The following is a 21,096-nucleotide window of genomic DNA, read 5'->3' on the forward strand; positions in this document are numbered from 1 at the left end:
AAGACTCATGGCTTAGAAATAAGGGATATAGCATTTTACTGACAACAGCAAGAGTAGCCAGAGTTTCAACATGTGTGCCAGCACTGCAAACTCCAGTTCCCACATAGTGAGGTGAAGAGGTACAGGTGATAGCAGCACGTGCAGTGGGGTGTGTTACAGGAAAAGAAGCCCGAGCGTGGACACCCTGAATCTTATAAGAGGCTAGGTCTCCCTGACCTCTGCTTCAGTGAGTGACATTATCTTCGTTAAACTAGGCAGTGAACAAACTTTCCCTGTGATTCAGAGGAAGACACGATCTTTATCTTCCAAGGCTATTTATAAGGAAAGGACAATGAGTGTGTCTTATGGTAAGATATCCAGAAATATGAGATACTTATGGAGAATTGTCTCTCAACAATATTGACCACTAGTTTCTACACTTGTTTTGGCTTCTGGTGAATTTTTCCATGAGTACACAATTTGGTGAGCTTCTTTGATGAATCTGATCAACCAAGGCTGGGATCAAACTGTTCAACTGGTCTCATAAAATATTTAATTAAAATAACCCTCAATAAGACTCTAAGAAGCAGAATAAGATCAATGTATGTTATTGAACTCAACTATAGCAACAAGATTCCAGACCCAACCAGCTTAACAAATCTCATAAACAATCAGTGTATACCTTAGAAATCCAGATGTCTTTCTCCATAGGTTTGAATTGGCTTTTTCACATGGACTAAGGCATTAACACAGGGACAGCAAGGTGTATTAGGCTTTATACAGACCTTATATTGGCTTTCAAGGAGGATATTTAGGGCAATTGCGTTATTCATAATAACCCTGACCAGTGACTTGAGGCTCATTTGAATGCCTCATAGGTTGAAAAGATGTCATTAATCAGCTAAAGTCTGGGACATATTTCATACTAGCTTTTCTAATTTTATGACTCTCAACATAGGGATCACTATCAACATAATGGTGTTCTTCCAGAAATCTCCTCAGTTAACCAAGGGCACTCTCAGTTTGGAGATACTGCTGCAGTCATCAGGGTGCTACACATAACATCTTGTTCATCTACTGGTGATACTTGCTTAAACACTTTAAGCTGTTTTATGACAACCCCTATAATACAGGTCATCATGTTTCTGTGAAGGAGGTTCATTAAGGCTTTGCTTCTACAAAAGAATTATAATGACTTGGGAGTTGTTAGCGATCCTGGAGACAAAATGTTGCTTACAATTGTTGGGGCCTCCCAAAATAAGATTTATAAGAGTTAGGGGCATGAGTTGACAGCGCTTCCAACTGGCCTTCTGACTAGTTGGTAGATCTTAGGTTACCAGATAGTTCAAACAATTGAACACAGTTCTTATTTTTGGAGGAAGTTGTTTGGGGAGGGGATAATGGCAAACCTGAGTGTCAGTTAAATTTAAACTGTTTGCAGTAGTTTTGGGGAGCTCTCTGTGGAGTTTTTCCTTCCTGAAGAAGCTTCTTGGGGTGACACTGAAAGACAGAGATCATTAATGTTCATCCTCCTTGTATCTTCTGGTGTCTAAGTTCTTCCCACCAAGTCATGACGAGGTTACGCCCTCTTACTACTGTAAATCAGAGCCCCCTTCCAATAACTGTAAGTTCACCATTTTTCCACTCTTCCTCTACTTGCAGAAAAAAATGTCACATGCACGAGGAGCAATGATATTATTATAAAACTTATGGAGACCCATATGTCCCCTACTTCACCCCACTTGAACCACTGTAGGTGGGACGGTCAGCAATGTTTTCCACCAAGTGGTCATTTTTGTTGTTACCCAGGAACATATCAACCCAACAAAATAATCCAAGCAGTCGAATGAGATTGTTTGAATCCTCTAGGCCCCTGTTTAGAAAGATAGTTATTCAGAAAGCATGCCATTCAGGCCGGCCCATTAAGGGGGAAAAAAAAAACATGCCAAGGAATGTCCAGGAAGAATCCAGAATTTTCTATAGAGGCTTATGTAACTCTTTATCACTTTCATCCTGATCATTACTCAGGAAGTGGCACAGAGGAGGTAATTCTTTTCTGGAGACAATGACATTCAATGACTGAACTGCCTTTTTGAGGGGTATGGACCAGGAGGAGACGAGGGAGGATGTCAGTGACGTTTTAAGTCACTTTTTGAGGAAGCTGTTCCAGTGCTCAACAATATCAGATGACTGGATGGTAGCTAGCATGGAAAGCACATTGAAAACATTTATCATGAGTCCATTTTTCAATAGCTTTTTCAATAAAAGATGCACCATTGTCAGAGTTACAAATTGTCTCTATAGCCAAACACATAACATAGATTAGCTTTTAGGGCCACAGGGTGGGACTGCAGTCAGTTGTTTGTGCTGGAACAGCAACAGTGTAACTAGAAATGTGTCAAAAATAGTGAGGTACCACCAATGGGGGTAAGAAGTGTGAAGTAGTCAGACTGCTGGGAGCAGGAAAAGGGCAAGGGGGCCATGCAATGTGGTCCCCTTCACCTAGAGGCAAATGAGTTAGATTTTGACAGGAATGAGAAGTCTGGCATGCAGTGGGAGCTTCTGCATCAGAATAGAGTCTTTACTTGGTGCCTAGAGTTTTGATTGGTGGATGTGTTGTTATATCTGGTCTGATTATAGATCTAGAGAGCAATCATGGTGATCCAGTTCTCTCATGAGAGAATTGCCCTTATTCTTGGCATCTTTATTAGTGACCCAAACAGTTTGATTGCAGCTATGATTTGTGTCCACAGTCCACAGCCCTGATAGATTACCTCTAATCTCCCAGTCTGTAGTTTTCCAAGTGGCAGTCCAAATAGCTAGGCCATTGGCAGCAGTCCAAGAGCCAATAAAAACATAACAAGGTTCATCAAGGGGAGTATTGCTCAGAGCTATGAGAATGGCCTTGATTTCTGCCCACTTACTGTAACCGTCGCATCTACTTTCAGTTCTGGATTACTGCTACTCAAGCTGATCAGCCATAGTGGCCCAGTGGACACCATTGATTTCCAGGTTAGCTGAACCATCAGTAAACCAGGCCCAGCTATTTAGGGAAAACCATGAATCAAGGGCTCCAGTGAGCCAGCAGTGTTGTTCCAGATAGCAGAGTGAGAATAAAGTTTCTTTCAAAAAGATAGATTCAATGTTTTTATCTAAATCCTAGGTGCTATGGGGGATATGTCAGCTCTTAAATGTACTATTTCCATTTGATAAGTGAGACTTTGGGGGCACTTCCAATCTTGTTAGTTCTTGAGTCTGAGTTGACCCACCCCCAAAATGGGAACATCAGGTGGGAGAATCACATGGTTTCCTTGGATGAGGCATTAAGTTTCAGTAAGAGTCCAGTAGCAGTCTGCTCTTTAGATGGGTTTTCCTGGTAGCCGTTTTTGGGAGATGATAAGTATAAAACCCCAAGGGGTTCTTCTGGGTGTAGCTGCCTCCCTTTCCCAGAGGCTCCAAACATCACGTCATCACTTAACAGAGACTTCTAGCTCTAAGGAATCTTAAAATTACATGGACCCAAAGGTACTAGCACCTCTCTACCTGCAGCTCTTTCCAATCTGTAGACCTGCCTCTTGCATTTAAGGGACAGGGATATACAAGCATATAACAAATATATTCCAACTGTAGCTTCAGATGTGGAGTCTACAACAGCAGGACATTGACTTGGCCCAAAAGGCTTACTCAGTATGTCATGTTAGTGTCCCTTTCCCAATCTAAATGTTGCCCAAACCCAGTCAGTTATGGTCATTAGGAAAGGGGGGAAAAAGACCCTCAAGATGTCAATAATAATGGCATTTTGGTATTTGAAACAATTGATGTTTGCTTTTACTTAAGTTTAGAAAATTACTTTTTAAAATAAAATTATCAAATTTCACATAAAATATATGAATAGACAAAACATAAGCAAATCTTAAGTAGATAAAAAATTCTGAGATAATATGTTTTGCAAATTGCTATTTTTAAAGATAACACTCTTTTTCAACTTGAAATGGACATAGAAATGTTATAAGAATCTGTTCCATGCACCTTATAAAGTTGGTTATAATACATTAAATATACAATAACTTGGTGGAATTCTAGTTTCTTCTGGTCCTTATCCTGTCATCAAATTAGTTTTCTTTGTTATCCTCATGTGAAAAATAGTGGCTAATATATTCTGGAGACCAAAGGAGAATTTTGATATTAAAGTCAAAATGGTCAGGGGAAATAAGAAAAGGATAAAAGCAATTAATTATTCTCTAGTATTTGAGAGATAATAGTAATTTTGCCATAGATCTTTTCTATTGTTTGAACAGTCTCTAAACATACTTCATAAGACATTGTCATATGTTACTCAGTTAGTGCAAATAACTTGGCATCTATATTAGTGACCAAAACAGTTCCATCAGTAGCCATGATTTGTTTCCACTCAGTTATTACAAATAACTGAGTAGCATATGTATTAACATCCATTAATACCATTTTCTCCAATATAAGGTGTAAAAAATAATCCTCAATTCTCACATTTAATATTTGAGGCTCTAAATAGAGGGTTTTAAAGCCAAACATTAAATACTGATTAATAATTTGCATCAAATATGAATTTATTTTTTATTCAAAATAAGCAAATTATTTGTAATCCCTCTGCAAATACTGATTTAATAAATAAGATGTAACTTTACGAAGTGGTAACTTTTTTAAATGAAAAAATTTGTAAGACTTAGTTTAGTGGTATAGTTAAAATTTTCATTTAGAAATTTAAATATATAGTTTAAATTAGCCAGCAGTGTGATGCATAAATTAGTACAAAGAGCCCACATTAATATAAAAATTCTATTCAGAACAAGGAACCATTTCTCTGTTCCTATTATTTCTTCCTAAAGAAAAAAAATACTCCAAACTTAATGGCTTAAAACAGTTTGTCACTATCTTTCACAATCGTGGGGGTTGAGTTTCAGCTAGAGATTCTTGCCTCAAGTGCCTTATGTGAGTGCATAGGATGGCACTGAGTCTGCAGTCATTTACCATCCCAGCCAGGCTGGATTTCCAAGTTGTCTCAATTTCACAGACATGGCTGGCAATTGATGCTGGATATAAGCCTGAAGTTCAGCTGGAGTTTTAGAAAGGAGCACCTACACATGGTTTCTTCATGTGGCTTGGGTCTCTACAGCGTGGCAGCTAAGTTTTGGGAGGGAAGATTCCAAGAAGGAACATCCTGAGAAAGAGCATTCCAAGGGGATTAAATAGAAACTATGAGGTTTATTAGGATATATTCTCAGAAGTTCCAGAATGTCACTTCTCTGTAGTATATACTAAAGAAAATCACTGATGATAGCCAAATTCAAGAGGAATTAACCACTTTTGTTGGGAGGAATAGCAAGGGATGTACAGACATCTGGACCTCTCACAATCTCCAGTGGTTTTTCAGAACATATTTTCAGTACTGATTCTGCTGTCTTCTAAGAGCTCAGTAGGAACATATGAAAGGAAGACTTTACAGTTCTTGGCATTATATTATATATTAGTTCATTCACTTGAGAGAGCAATATTTTCACTATATTCATCATATGAGATTCTTTTATGCAGGAAGAGTAACAGATTTGTTCTGTTTTATTCCAAAATTCAGACAGGAACTAAAGTATGAATTCCAAAGAAATAACTTCATTTAGGTAAGAAGAAATTATAGTAATTAGAGTTTTCTAAAGATGGAACAAACTGTCTCAGGAATTGTTTTTTATTAATACTTGTAAGCATCGAAATGAGGTTTGGATTACCATCAGTTAATGAGATAATAGAAGTTTCTATTAGATGACTTTACAAATTCATTTCATCCATGTGTACTCATGCTGCAGTAAGGTGATGAACTGCAGAAATATCATATATACCATTTGTTTTCATTTAAGACTTGTTTCTGTATGAAGTTAGATATCTTAAAACCATTAAAAATGTTTCTCCAATTTTCTTTGATACATTTTGAGACAGAGAAGTTGTAGTATTCTCTGGGTAATTTTAGATTTAATTTAGTGAATAGAAAATAATCTAGTTTGAAATTGATATAAAAATCAGATATGTAACAGAAGAGTGCTACTGTTTATAATTAGAGTAATTACTTTTTAGACCTAGATGATTTTGCCTTGGGAATTCATAAACCCATATTACTAAAGAAGCCTTTTTAAAAACGTGAATTTGATAGCTAAGGTGACAGAAACCGAGCCCTTAAAAAAAAATCAAAACAGATAAATTAATAACATGTGTAGATTCACCTTTATGTTCTTTTAAATTAGTAGTTAGATAGAAATATCAAAGTGTTATCTTGTTAGTCATTAAGATACTTCTAATATATCAATCAAAAATGGTCCGTAAGGATGACATCAGAGAGAATAGCAGACTAAGAACCTCCAAAAAGCCTAACTTCCATGAAAGGAGTGAGAACACTTGCAAAAAAAGTCAAAGTCAACTTTTTCAGAACTCTGTAAATTAACCAAAGGTTTGCAACAATCTGGTGAGCTTTTATTCATGGAGAACAAACAAAGAAATTCAAAAGGTACACTAGAAGATATCTAACACAAAAGAAGGCAGTAGTAGAAAAATAGAGGAACCAAAAAGTAAGACAAGTAGAAAACAAATTGCAAAATGGCAAACATAACTCTTACCATACCGATAATTATTCTCAATGTAAATTGTGCATTAGATATTCCATTCAAAAGAGGGAGATTGACAGAATGCGTTAAAGCAATGTGATTCAACTATGTGCTGTCTACAAGAGATAAACTTTAGAATCAAAGACAAATTGATTGAAGTAAATGGGAAAAGAATGGAAAGACAATGGATTGATTCTGTTGGAATGGAACAGAAAGATATACATACAAACAGGAATCAAAAGAGAGCTGGATTGGATATACTAATATCAGACAAAACAAACTAGTACAAAAATTATAACTAGAAACAAAAGGACATTTTATAATGATCAAAGTGTTAATGTGTTAGGAAGACATAAATTTATAAATATATATGCACAACAAATATATGAAGCAAAAATTAATATAATGCAAAAATAGGCAATACAACAATAATAATTGAAGAATTGAATCCCCCACTTTCCATAATGATTCAAGCAACTAGTCAGAAGATCAATAGGGAAATAGAGGACTCGAACAATACTATAAACCAATTGGCCATACAACTATAGAACACACTACTCATAACAGCAAAATGTACATTCTTCTCAAGAACATATGGAATATTTCCAGCATAGACCATATGCTAGACTATAAAACAAACCTCAGTATTTTTAAAAGCAATTAAATCATACAAAGTATGTTGTCCAACCACAGTAGAATGAAATCAGTGAATAATAATAGAAAGAAATTTGGGAAATTAAAAATTAGGGGAAATAAAACTTAATCCACTCCTAAATAACCAATGCATCAAAGAAGAAGTCACAAGAGAATTTAAATAATACTTAGAGACAAATGAAAATGAAATGCAACGTGCCAAAACTTTTGGGGTGCGGCTTTAAACACATATTACCTGTAAACGTCTATTTTAGAAAAGGAAAAAAAAAAATCAAATCAACAACCTAAGTTTCCACTTTGAGAAACTAGGGAAAAAAGAGGAAACTAAAATCAAAGCAAGCAGAAAGAAGGAAGTGATAAAGATTAGAACAGAAATAAATGAAATTGAGAGTAGGAAAACAACAGAGAAACCCAATGAAACCAAAATTTGGTTCCTTGAAAAGTTTGACACAATTCACAAACTTTTTGCTAGACTGGCCAAGAGGAAAAATAGAGAAGAATCATGTTACTAAAATCAAGGTTGAAAGAGAGAACATTACTACAGATCATATAGAAAGATAAAAATAATTATAAGGGAACGTCATGAATAAGTTAATGTAAAAATTAGATAGCCTTAATGAAATGGATAAATACCTATTAAGACACAAACTACTAAAACTGACTCAAGAAGAAATTGAAAATATGAACAGACCTATAACAACAAAAGAGATTGAATTAGTAATAAAAAAAAGAAATTTCAAAAAAAGAGTAGCCCAGGACCAAATGGCTTCAATGTGAATTTTATAAATATTTAAAGAAGAATTAACAACAACCTTTCACAAACCTTTCCAAAAAACTAGAAGAGGAAGAAACACTTTGCAAATAATTCTACAGAGCCAATATTATGCTGATGCCGAAACCAGGCAAAGACATCTCAAGAAAAAGAGAGGTGGAAAGAAAGCACATTCATCAACAAGGTAATGACTACTTCAAAAACGTTTTGTTCTTATAAGAATCTTACCTACTCCAATCTATCTGTTAGCACTTCTTTCGCTTACCTTATAACCCTTTAATGCCATATATATATATATATATATATTTATTTTTAAGCTATTTTTCACAACCTTTCTTGAATTTGGAATATAGAAGGGTAATAATTTAAAGCTAGCTTTAAAGAAATACACCCATTTAAATTCAAATATCACTAAGTTTCTCCCAGTAATTCTCTCTATTTTCAATGTCTGTTCATCATATAATCTGTTTCTGAACACCTACACCCAATGACGACATTTATAGTAGCTTTAATTTACTGAATTTTGTTACTCAATTCAGCTTAAGACCTGAAGAATCAAAACAAAATGTTAGGGTATTTAGATGAGAAATTGTTATCATCACCTTTGAAGTCAAACAAACCTGAGCTGCATCCTGGCTTTATTCCTTAATGTTTGTGACTTTATCCTTTTTCTTTACAGTTTCTGTACCTGTAACATAGGTATTAGATTATCTGCCTCATGTGATTGTTTTGAGCAGTAAAATAAATGAGATTGAGAGGCACTTGCATAAAATGCCTGACAAAGGTGGAGACTTAATAAGCAATAGTTAGTGTATCAACATAAAAATGTTTTGTTAGTACAGTCATGCATTGCTTAATGATGGGGATATGTTCTGAGAAATGCATCAGGTTAAGCGATTTTGTCATCATGTGAACATCGTGCACTTACACAAATCTGCGTGGTATAGCCTACTGTACACCTAGGTACTAATATTACGGGACCGCTGTCGTACATGGGATCCGTTGTTAATGGAGACGTCGTTATGTGGTGCGTAACTGTGAGTGCTCTATTTTAGAGACCTTCTTTGAGAAACACTCAGTCAACTTTGGGCTTGCTAAAAATTCACAATCCTACTCATACTTCGTGAAATTCTGATTCGTATAAGGAAGGAGAAGTAGAATAGAAATTTGTATTTTGAAAGAGTATCTCTGAGACTTCTTATGTTTATGGTAACTCAATTCTTACCATTTCTTTAAGGACTAAAAAAGATTATCTCTCTAGATAGCCATAGAGAAAATGTTATTTCAAAATGCTTCATTTTGCTGTTATATGGAAAAGGACCACTGTTTTTTAGTAGTATCTAATATGCTCACTTAAATGATTTCATCGTCAATGAATCCCTTTAGAATGATGGTTCACAAGTCCCGGAGCACCTAGCTTTTACTTAGCCGTATACTGTTACCAACACGATTCTTTGGGCATCTGAATTTTTAATAAACTGCCCATCGATTTTTTTAACCTACTAGTATTTACAAAGCACATACTTAGATATGATACTACCTATGCAATATTTATGAAAGATGATCACATTCACCTCCTACAATTATAGGAAATCTATGAAACATTCTACTAAAACTTAGTCTTCACAAATTAAACAAGAGATTTAGATAATGTTTAACCAAGAATAATCAGATTAAAAATTATTTTGTTGCCAAAAAATTGACTAACACAGAACCTTGCATTGATATTTTAAGGTCTTGAGACAGAAAAGATATTATCTGTTCAAAATTAGCATAAGAAACTCAGTAATGTACTATAGTTCTTTATAAGCCATTTAAAGGGGATTACTATGAAAATTCAATTTTAAAATGATTCTGTTAACATATTAATGAAAGGATTTCAATTTATCCCAGCTAACTAGGTCAGAAACACTAGCAGGATATTAGGTTCAGGAGTTGTAATATTTTATGATGATCTTATTTTTCAAAGCACTGTTTGCCAAATTGAATCTTGGAAGGAAGCTGATGTACCATTGGACTCTATAATTATTGACTTGGCCTGGGCAGGCTGCTGCGATAGCTATGACTGAAAGTTGATTGCCCAGCTGTTGCTGGCACATAAAGGGACCGTGAAACTGAGCATAGTTTCAACCGCCTTCTTAGGTTCTCTATTCTCAACAGATACGATAGTTTGATGAGATTTTTTTTGACTTTTTTAAACAGTCCATGTATATTTAAGGATTTATTCATATTCAAAATTAGACACTGCTGATTAAAAATAATAAAATAGAATACATTACCTCAAAATGAGAATTACAAGGTTACTTAAGACTTGATATTTTAATAATTTATATATTTAAAGTATAAATTTGTCAAAAATGATCAATTCATATGTCCAGGAGCTAATAAAGTGATCATGGTATAATTAATTGAAGTAAATAAATATTATTTAAATTTTGTTTATTTTCATGAATTAAACTTTGAGTGTGATATAATATTTTGCATATGCTTGTTGTCACAAGTAAAAACTAAACTTTGATGAAGTAGATAGAAGGAATTAAATCTGATATATTATAGTCTCTAATGCATACAGCAGCCTGAGGATTGTGTAGCATTACTGAATTTAAAAGTCCATTTTATGTTAGATTATGGCTTAATGTTCATGAAATTATTCATTTAGGGTATCTTTTACATTTGATTGTTTTAGTTAACTTTTGCTGTGTAATTAACTGCCCCCAAACCTAGTGGTTTTAAACAACTTATTTGGTCCCAGAGTTTGTGGGTTGGAAATTTGGGTTGGCAGAGCTGGACAGTGCTTCTACTCTCTCAGCTGATTCACTGTGTGTCGGCTGCCAGCTGCCAGTCAGCTGGGGACCAGGGCACCGGTTTTTCTAGGGAAGCCCTAGCCATTCAGGCTCATCTCTCTTCCATGAGATCTCTCCTCATGGGCCAGAAGCCTAGCTTGTTCGCATGGTGCCATGTTTCCCAAGATGAACAAGCAAACCTACCCTAAGGCACCAGCATTGTTAAGCTTCTGCTTGTGTTACATTTGCTTACTGCCTCATTGGCAAAGCAAGTAACGCAGCCAATCTTAAAGTCATTGTGAGAAATCCTTACTGAAGGGCAGGGAACTAGGGAGAGGAAAGTTTTATAGCCATTTTTACAACAAACTACAGTCCTCCCTCTGGCTGCAAATCATTCCCAATCTTTCCAAATAAAAATATCCTCAATGCCATCCTAGGACCTCCAAAGATCTCATAAAATCGTGGTGTCAACCTTGAAGTCCAGACTTTCATGAGCTTTAGTCATATATGGGGGCAACTCCTTGATCTAAAGCTACTCTTGATCTAAAAATTAATGATCTAAAAAAGTGTTTTCTGCCTCTGACTCACCCAACATACAATGTTGAGACAGGGGCTTACCTGCAGTCGTCACTTCTATTCCCGTAATAGCTGCTGCTGCTTAGCATTCTGAAATCCAGGGCACATATTGCAACGTGAGACAGAGTAACTTCTCTAGTGACAAAGAATATACCTTCCTTAAGCCTGGATTTTGCTCCTGGAAGTGACTCCTCTGTCATTGTTTTCTCTGATGCTGTCAGGGAATTCCTCCTCCATTCAACATTCCTTGAGACTCTTGGCTCTGCTCTCTAATTTATTGACTCTTTTTTCCAGGACTTCCTTTATTTTCTCTAAGAAATGGTCCATATTTGCAGCTAAATAGCCCTGCCAATGTGCTTTGTGCTTGTAGACAGTTGGGGGTCCAGAGACCTCTTCAGGTTTGGAGTAACTCACCTTTTTACTCCAAGCTGTTGGTCCTTTTGCTAGTTCAATTTTAACCCACATCAATAAATCAATGCTGCATGTTTTAAGGTTTTTTCCAGCAGCTATTCGATTTTGTGTCAGATTTTTCGTGTTAACTGTCCTCTGTGCTAAACCACCACAAAACTGTTTTACAACAGCAGCTGTTAATCACATCACAAACTATAGGTTAGCAGTTTAGGTTGGGCTCAGCTGGGTGATTCTTGTGCTCTTAGAAGCTGGACTCACCCACATGTCTTTAAGCAGTTAACCAGTTGCTAGGGTTGGTTGGTCCACTGGGGCCTCAGCTAGGATAGCTCATCTATTCTCCTCATATTCTCTCTTCTTCCAGCAGAATAACCCAGGCTCGTTCACATGGTGATGGAGTTCTCTGTCTCACGTTGAGTTTCCCAGAATCAAATCTGGAGGTAAACTGTGGGGTGCAAGATATTTATTTGTGAGCAAGATCTATAAAAAGAAGAAAAAAGAAACATATTTGGGAAGAGGGAGAAGTCAAATTGTGAAATAGCTCCAGCGAATCCCTGTTCCAGTCCATCAGGGAGCTCTTGAGTGAGTAGTGACTGTTAGACAGGCTTCAGCTCCAGCGACATGAGTCTCTGAGGCAGACCCGGAAGGAGCTAAGAGCGGTAGGTTGTCTGCTAACTGCATTCCCTGAAGCTGGACAGCAGGTCCTTCCTCAAAGGAGGATCTGGAAGATGCTTTTCCAAGTCTACTGCATTTCCTAAAGCAACCAGTAAACAAGCCCAGTGTGTCAGTTTTGCTAATGTCCCATTGGTCAAAGGAAGTCATATGGCCAAATGATGCACTAACAGAGGATATGGCCACAAAGAAAGGATGGATTTGAGGCAATTTTTGCAGTCTACCATATTGTGAGTCTAGTGTAGTAATGACCTTGCAGTAACAGCCTAAATTAAAAACAAGAGAAAAAAAAGCATGTATCTCTACCTCTTCATGTTGAAAATGAACTTTATTCTGCCCTAAACATCAGTCTAAAAGAAGTCTAGACTTAAGGAACCCAAGTGAAAAAAATGGAAGTGTAAACTTTAAAAAGAAACAGCCAGGGTACTCATAAGAGTATTTTGGTGAAGCAGGAGAATAATATGCTACTTTCTCGCAGAATTTAGAGAGCTCAGAAGAATATGCCTCGCTGACGTATGTTTTAGATATTCAAATATTTTGGGTCAGAAATTACAATGTTTTTTTTTTCTTATGACGTTAAGATCATTTAGAGTTGAATATGACCTAAATGTTATTTTCCTGGTAAGGACTGACATTTTCAATTTGGCTTCTGTTTAATTTTCTCGTTCCAAACAAGAGAGCTTCTAAGTTATTGACAGAAGTCTCTGAAGACAGAAGCAGCTTATACTGCTGTCTGTTTATGGAAGTTTTTGAAAAATATACTCATGAGTTGGCAGAGACAGACCCCACACAGCCTGGCAGAGCTGATTATCATGTCTTAGCAAATGAAGAGAGCCCTAATGCATGGAGAACTCTCAACCGTTAATGCTGGTTTTCCCACAAGGTTACATAAACTCACAGTTTGCCAGGGGTAGCACATCTTGCTTATCCTTCCACTGATTGACTCAGAAATTTCATTAAAAGTACAAAGTATTCTCCCTTACTCACTGTTAGACTTAAAGTTCCAGGCTTTCATTTTATGGATAAAAATTGTAAATAGTTTGGGTGGATGATAACATGATTTTTATTACACTGCAAATCATAAAATGTATACTTTGGTTTCCAACTGTGCAAATATTGTGACACAGGTGATTTTGTTTCCTGAAAGGATCAGCCATTCAAATGACTGTAATTTTGCTTGTAAAAATGTCCTGTGCCTAATATAAGAGAAACGTTAACATTCACCAATATTATAGGGCAATTATTCCAAATTGTCCAGAACTTCATAGTGTGTTGACTGCGAATATTCCTCAGTGATTGTGTATGGGATTTTCACAGAAAATGACACTATTGCATGAGTAACCCTATGACAGATATAGGAACTAGGATTTCAGTATTAGCCGGTATAGGAAAACACCATTGCAAGGTTTTGTTGCCATATCCTTTTTCAGTTATTTGACTGGGAAGCATTTTTATGCAGACCTAATATTCTTAATGAATTGCCTCAGACATATGGTCATATCCCAACATGTTTATCCATCGTGTCTTTATAAATTCAAATATTTGTACAATGGCTTTGGATATAGAAAGCAAAGACACACTGGTGAAGTCATTCCCAGAGTTTGCTGGGTAGTTTGGATAACAGAATCGAGTTTCAAATTGATGTCTATTGGTTAGGATAAAGGCTAGTCCAAAACATAAAATACCTGTGTACAAGATGGGAGAAGCATAGCGTATGACAGCAGATAGAAAATAGGTACATTTGGTATATTGAAATACTCTGTGTGTATTAACTGAAATGCAGAATAAAACTATAAGTTGGAAACAAGAAGACACGTTTTTCTTTGCCTCCACTTTCCATTTAAATTATTTCTGTAGATCCTTTATTTCCTTAATCCTAGATGAAAGCATAAGAAGTTTCCATAGGGTTCTGTCCAGGTGACATGGTGTCCACATGTGCTGCACTGACTCTCCCATGGAATTCAACAGTAAAATCTGGACAGAATGCGTGGGGATGGTATTTGAGGACTGAAAAGTAAATAGGAACTGTCAGACCAGAGAAGAACACCAAAATCTGAAGTACCACTGAACCTACGTGAGCTTGGTTTTTATTTTCCTGTCTAATCCTTCTCACCCTCCACATGAACTTCGCTTAGCTGGAAACCTGGATAGAGCATCATGACACAGACAGAGAGCTCTAGGAGAAGCCTTCTACTTCTGGCTGAACGAGCAGGAAACTGAACTCCTAGAGCTCAGAATGAGTGGGGAAAATCCTCTGTGATTTCTTTTCTTCTGTTCTCTTGTGCCCCAGACCATAGACAGGCCCATGGTATTGGCAGCAGCAGGGGCAGCAGAGAGAGAAATAACGTATTACCTAAAAGGAACAATAATTCAAACAATTATAGATTTCTCATCAGAAACTATGGAGTATGAGAAGGAACTGGCACAGCATATTTAAAGTATTGAAAGAAAATCACTGTCAATGCTAAATTCTATAGCTAGTGAAAACATCCTTCAGAAGTGAAATCGAAATAAAGACATTCTCAGATGAAGAAAAACCAAGAGAATTCATAGCCAGCAAATGTCCTCTAAAATGGTTGCTAAAGAAAGTTCTTCAGACAGAAAGGAAATTATACCAGAAGCAAACCTAGAACACTAGGAACATGATGAAGGAAGGATGAGCAGCAGAAATGATAAATATTTGAGTAAATACAGTTATTCTCCTCTAGAGTTCTTATACACCTAAAAATAGAACTTCAAAATGTGCAAAGCAAAATCTGAAAGAACTAAAAAGAGATATATGAATCCACAATTATAGTCTTCAACATTTTCCTCTCCCTAATAGATAGAAATGGTAGACCAAAAATCAAAAAGGATCTAGAGGAATAGAGAAACACTATCAAGCAACTGGATCTAATTGACATTTATAAAACACTCCACCCACCAGCAGCAGAATGCATGTTCTTTCCAATTGCCTAGGGAACACTTATCTTGGGCCATGAAACAAACTTGAGACACATTTGAAAGATTTGAAATAATACAAACTATGTTCTCGTACCATAACGGAATTAAACTAGGAATCAGTAATAAAATATAACAGGAAACTCAATCAACACTTCAAAATACACAAAGCAAAACTCAAAGAACTGAAAGGAGAAATTTAAGCATCCACAATTATAGTTGGGGTCTTCAACATTTCTCTATAACTAATAAACACAACTAGTAGAACATCAGATTGTTTTGCTTGCTTGAAGCATTTGTGCACTGGAAGCCCATCCATTCTTACCTGCAGCTGCCACCTCTCTCTTGCAATGTCATATCATTTATTAAAACTTCAGTTTCTCCTGGATCATTCCCATCCACATCCAAATTTCCTGTATTATTCCCATCTCAATTAAATTTTTTTTTCTTGACTTCACACCATTCTAGAAAATACTACGTTTTCCCTTTATAATACAAACCTGGAAAGAGTTGCCTGTATTCCCTGTCTTCACTTGCATTCCTCTAATTGCATATTGAACACACCTTAATCAGGCTTATATTCCCATAATTCCACAAAAGTTCTGGTTCTCAAGGTCAACATAGGCCTCCATGTTGCCTAATCCAATAGTCATTCCTTCCTCCTCATGTTCCTGGCCTATTGGCAGCATTTGACCTCCGTCCTTGAAGTATTTTCTAACTCTCCACTGACCAGTGTCACTGGCTGCTTCTTTTTCCCCTCTTCTGGATCCTCCTCAGATAACTGACCTGTGAACAAGGAAAGACTCCACCCCCCAGTATCTGCTTTTTCTAAATTTCGTCAATTTTGCTGCATCTTCTAATTACTCAGTCCAAAAAACACATAAAAAAACGCCTTCCATCTTCAACGTCACTATCTCACCTCTGACATGAAATCCACCAGCAAATCCAGTTTGAAATACATTTCCAATCAGATAACTTTTGAATGCCTGCACTGTTTAGCCTGTGTTTATGGCAACATCATCTTTGCTTAGATTTTTGCATTAGCCTCCTAAGAGTCTCCTTCCTTTTATCCTTGTTTCCGTGTCCACCCACTCTATTTCTCATATCGCTCTTGAGTGTGATCTTTCCAAACTTGAAGTTAGGTCATGTCATGTCTCTGTGGTTCTGCTCTCACAATAAAAGCCAAAGAACTTTCATAACAGACAAGGCTCCACATGATCTTCCCCCTCCTGACAATCTATCCTCGATTCCTTCTGCTTGCGCACTCCCCAATGCAATTCCAGCCACACTGCTTATGCTCTTTTTTCAATGCATCAGGAATGTTCCTGCCTCGGGTCCTTTGTAGCTGCTCTTCTTTCATTGTCCTGTGCTGTTGTTCCTCAGATATGTCTGTGGCTTGAACTGGCAACCCTATTGAAAATATTGTCTCTCTCATCACTTTGTGTTATGACTCAACTTGTTTTTTCCATCATTCTGAGTACTTTCTACCACTTGCCATATTATGTGTTTATTTGTATATTTGTTTTATTTCTTGTTTTCCTCCAATAGAAATTAAGCACTATAAAAATAGGATTTTTCCATTTTTGTTTAAAAAAGATTTTTTTATTGAAATATAATTTACATATAATGTTATATTAGTTTCAGGTGTATAACATAATGATTTAATATTTGTATATATTATGAAATGATCACCACAATAAGTCTAGTTAACATCCAACACTGTATACTTACAAAATTTTTTCTTTGTGGAGAACTTTTAAGATCTATTTTCTTAGCAGCTTTCAAATATATGATAGAGTATTGTTAACTACTGTCACCATGCTGAGCATTACATCCCCAGAACTTATTTATTTTATAACTGGAAGTTTGTACACTTTGACCACACCCCCGTTTTTGTTGTTGTTGTCTGCAGTCTTCCCATCATGGAAGGTAAAGACTGGCACATGATAGATGTCCAACAAACATTTGACAAATGAGTAATGAAATGTAAAGATAGCCATTGTGCCTGAAACTTAGAGAACGAACATCAGGAAGAATAGTGGATGATGCAGGAAAGGAAAGCCAGGGCAATGAGAAGCCACTCCATGACCCGAAGAAGAGAAGTGACATTAACTAAGTTAGAGTGGTAAGTGATCACTTTGGGTGCTGTGGAAAGAATAGATTTTAGGGGAACAAGATTAGAGAAAATTTAAGAGCCTAGTGAATAGTCTAGCTAAGAGAAACTTTTGGCCTAGACATGAATATTAGCAGTAGATTCTGTCATTTGCAATGGAGTGGGTGGTGGTACAATGCACTAAAAACTGAGATGTTCTCAGGCATCCAAGAAGGCAGTTTGATGTGGGCATCTAAAGATCTGTGCTGGAGGTATCGATTTGGAAGGCTACAGCATGGTATGTAAAAACAAGGGATCAGCTGAGATTACTTAGTTAAGGAGTATAGATGAGTGCATGAGCCACTCCAACAGATATGTTTAGGAATTTAAACAGGGCCCAGAAAACAAAACTAAACAAAAAAATGAAAAGGAGTAGACAATAGTATGAGAGGTATAAGCCAATGGTATAATGGTGTGAGCTAGGACAGAATAGGAAGCCAATAGAAGCCAAAAGTAGTATAGAGTGTTTCAAAATGGAGAGAGGTGTTAATGGTGCCAAGTGTCCCAAAGAGAGAGTATGCAGGTTAAGGATATAGAGGCAGCTGTTAGATAAGCAATGTGGCATTTCATAAAGTCCATAGAATTCATTTATTCAATAATAGCAAAAATGAGATGATACAAAACAGTGTATTATACTTAGAAGTAGCATTAGCTTTTATCACAGAAGACAAAGTCACAGAGCTGATATGCTAGTAATCAACACAGACATTAGGTAATTGATTGCAAATAAATCATTTTGTAATGATATTTTTCAAAGATGCCATTATACAATCATTTGATCTGGCAATCTTCATTCAAGGAATTGATTTCACAGATATATTTCTACATACAAAAGAATAATATATGCAGGATTATTTTATTGTACTGTCGTTGATTGCATCATTATTTCTGATAGCAAAATGATGTTGAAACAAGATGTTCATCCATAGGAGACTGGAGAAATAAATTACGGTATGTCAGTAAAGCTTCTGTGTGGCTGAAATATGAATGAGGAATGTGCTTATGCACTGATATGAATTTACCACTAAGATGTACAGACATAAAATATGTGAAATATATGTAGATATAAAAAAGTAAAGTATTGAATATTATTAATAATATGATGCCATTATTGTAAAGAAAACAGCGGGACAAAAGAGTACATGTGTTGCCTTGAATATTCATAAAATATTTTTAGAATTTTCTTTAAAACAGTATCTTATTTTTTTATCTACATTGAGATACAGGAGTAGTTATTTGGGACACAAGGATGTGAACTAGACTTTTACAGTGTATCATTTTGTGAATTTTAATATATGAGATATATTACTATACAAAATAAACATTTAAAATTCATAACTTTGAGACAAGAGTGCAGAGTGCCAAGTGTTTATTTTCTTTTTGTTGTTGTTTTTTTGTTTTCATCTGTTTTATCAGAGGTGTAAAACATTGGAGACAATACGTGACAGTTACACCCTAATGGGGCGTGGGAAGAGAACCACCTGTCATGAATTCTTTTAATTACATCCTCTTCCTCTTCCTCGTAATTACAGATGATTTATAGTGAATCTCTAGTCGCTGATATTAATGCAAGTGTATCATACCCTTAGGTAAAAAACAATTGTAACTGATAGGCTCAGAAACATCTTTAGAATAAAATACAAATCACTTCCTAAAGAGAAATCAGTCTCAGTCGCGGTTCCATAAATTGTATGTTTTGGAGATCACTGCTTTGCTTTGTATTGAACTCTATCCATGGCCAACATGAGTGTTAGAATCTGTTTCTCCTGTGAATAATTTAATACCTAATATCATTCAGTTTGTTGTAATTAAATATGTACATGAATAAATTCAAAAGTATTCAGTGCAGCTCAAAGCAAGTAGCTATACTGTACACATTGAGCAAATTTTCAATATCTTCAGGGTTCAGAACCATGTCTTATATTTAAAGCACATAATTTTCTAGATGAGTATCAGATTTTTCATTGATATATGGGTAATCATAATTGATCAATTCTCTTCACAGAGTGGTTGGGAGAAACATAAGATTAAGTTTTGAGCTACCCGATGTGAAGGTGCTCAACCAGGACAAGGAGTCAAACTGAACATAACAACTAAGCCTTTATTCTTTACCACAGCGGTAAGAGCAGAAGGCTAAAGAGAGTTAGGAATGTTCCATTTCTACCCATTGACTGGTATTAAGATATTGTCAGTGCAATGACAGGCAGCGCAAGTAGAGATAATCTTCTCACAGCTAAGGAGCCTTGAATAGAAGGCTCCTGCCATCTTATGAACCTGGGGGTGTGGGGAAGGGAGAGGAGACGGGCTGGGGGTGGAAAGTACTGAGTCAGAGTGGAGAAGTGTCTTAGTCAAGGCTCCCCACCCCAAAAGAAGGTCATAGCAAGAGCTCCTGAAGAGTGCTCCAGCCTGAGGTCCATCCCTTCCACCAGGAGGCCCACCCAGGCTAGGAATAGAGACATGCCTATGAACGTGGCTGGCCAGGGAGGGAGGGACTTGGGGGAGGGGAGTGGGTCTGGGTCCTTGTCTGCACCTCCCTCCAGAAAACTGTACTGCCCTGGGTGTTCACAAAGTCTGGGTGCGAGGGCTGTTTTCCACTTTGAGACCTCCCAGGCAAAGCTCTGACGGCCTATGGTCAGGCTTGAAAGATCACACGTTCTAAAACTTCTAGCATTGTTTACATATGTCATACACATTATTAATGCAATTAAAAACCTGAATGTACAACCAATATTTCCTTATACAGAGAAAATAATTCTATAAAATATTTAAATTTAAAAAAGTGTCATTATTTTCCCTTTGTTTTAACCTTTTATAGGTGACTCTTGGGGAGATTTTAATATTAACCAGGACAAAAATTGTTAATATGGTAACAATGTAAAATAATTTGGGAAATAATAATAATTATACTGATTAAAATGCAGAGGAAACTTCTCTTTGTTGGGGACAAGTGGGTATTGGCAGGTGAAAATATGATTTGCATCCAAATATGCTTAGAAATTTCAAGTGACTCCATGAGCAAGTTGTAAATAATGACAGTGCATGCATATATTAAGATTTTAATCATTTCTGATAGAATTTGGTGTTGATTGATTTCATCTTCACTGTTTTATGGATGTCTGAGTCTAGTTGGAAACAGTCTTTAGGCTGCTCGTCTGGCAGCAGGTGCACCATTTGCATAAGTAGAGTCTTACATGTGGGCTTGTGTTTTTGGATGCCTCTAGATTTATGACACCAAATTATGTTTTATGCAGAAGGAAGAAAATCTGATGATGTAATGGATGTCAGTATAAAGAAGAGTTAATTTAGTTCCCTTTAAAAATAGTAAATATTCTTACAGTAGCTCTGGTATAATTTTGGGTATATGAATTGCTTGCTTCATTCATGGATGTATAATTCTTATGTAGGAAATTTTAAAAGTAAATAAATGGCTTTGATGTTTAAAAATCATCTGCTTCTTTATTTTATTCAATTTGAGTCTTATGTTTGAACTCTTTAGCAACTCTGTATTAGGTTTCACTAAGATTATGGATGTTATAT

The 21,096-nt window shown here is 36.2% G+C and overlaps 1 long non-coding RNA gene across 7 annotated transcripts in view; it reads left to right on the forward strand.

Annotated features, from left to right (window-relative positions):
• The window catches only part of LOC123284567 (uncharacterized), a 162,954-nt gene that overhangs the window by 38,604 nt on the left and 103,254 nt on the right, over window positions 1-21,096 (forward strand). For 4 of the 7 annotated variants that reach the window (XR_011501858.1, XR_011501854.1, XR_011501856.1 and 1 more), the window contains one exon: window positions 12,160-12,235. The exons of 2 other annotated variants lie outside the window; for them this stretch is intronic. This is a non-coding gene — a long non-coding RNA (uncharacterized lncRNA). The remainder of the gene's footprint in view (window positions 1-12,159; window positions 12,236-21,096) is intronic. One more of the 7 variants, XR_011501857.1, reaches the window with a different exon arrangement.

This window comes from Equus asinus, chromosome 3 (genome assembly GCF_041296235.1).
Source record: "Equus asinus isolate D_3611 breed Donkey chromosome 3, EquAss-T2T_v2, whole genome shotgun sequence".
Lineage (NCBI taxonomy): Eukaryota > Metazoa > Chordata > Mammalia > Perissodactyla > Equidae > Equus > Equus asinus.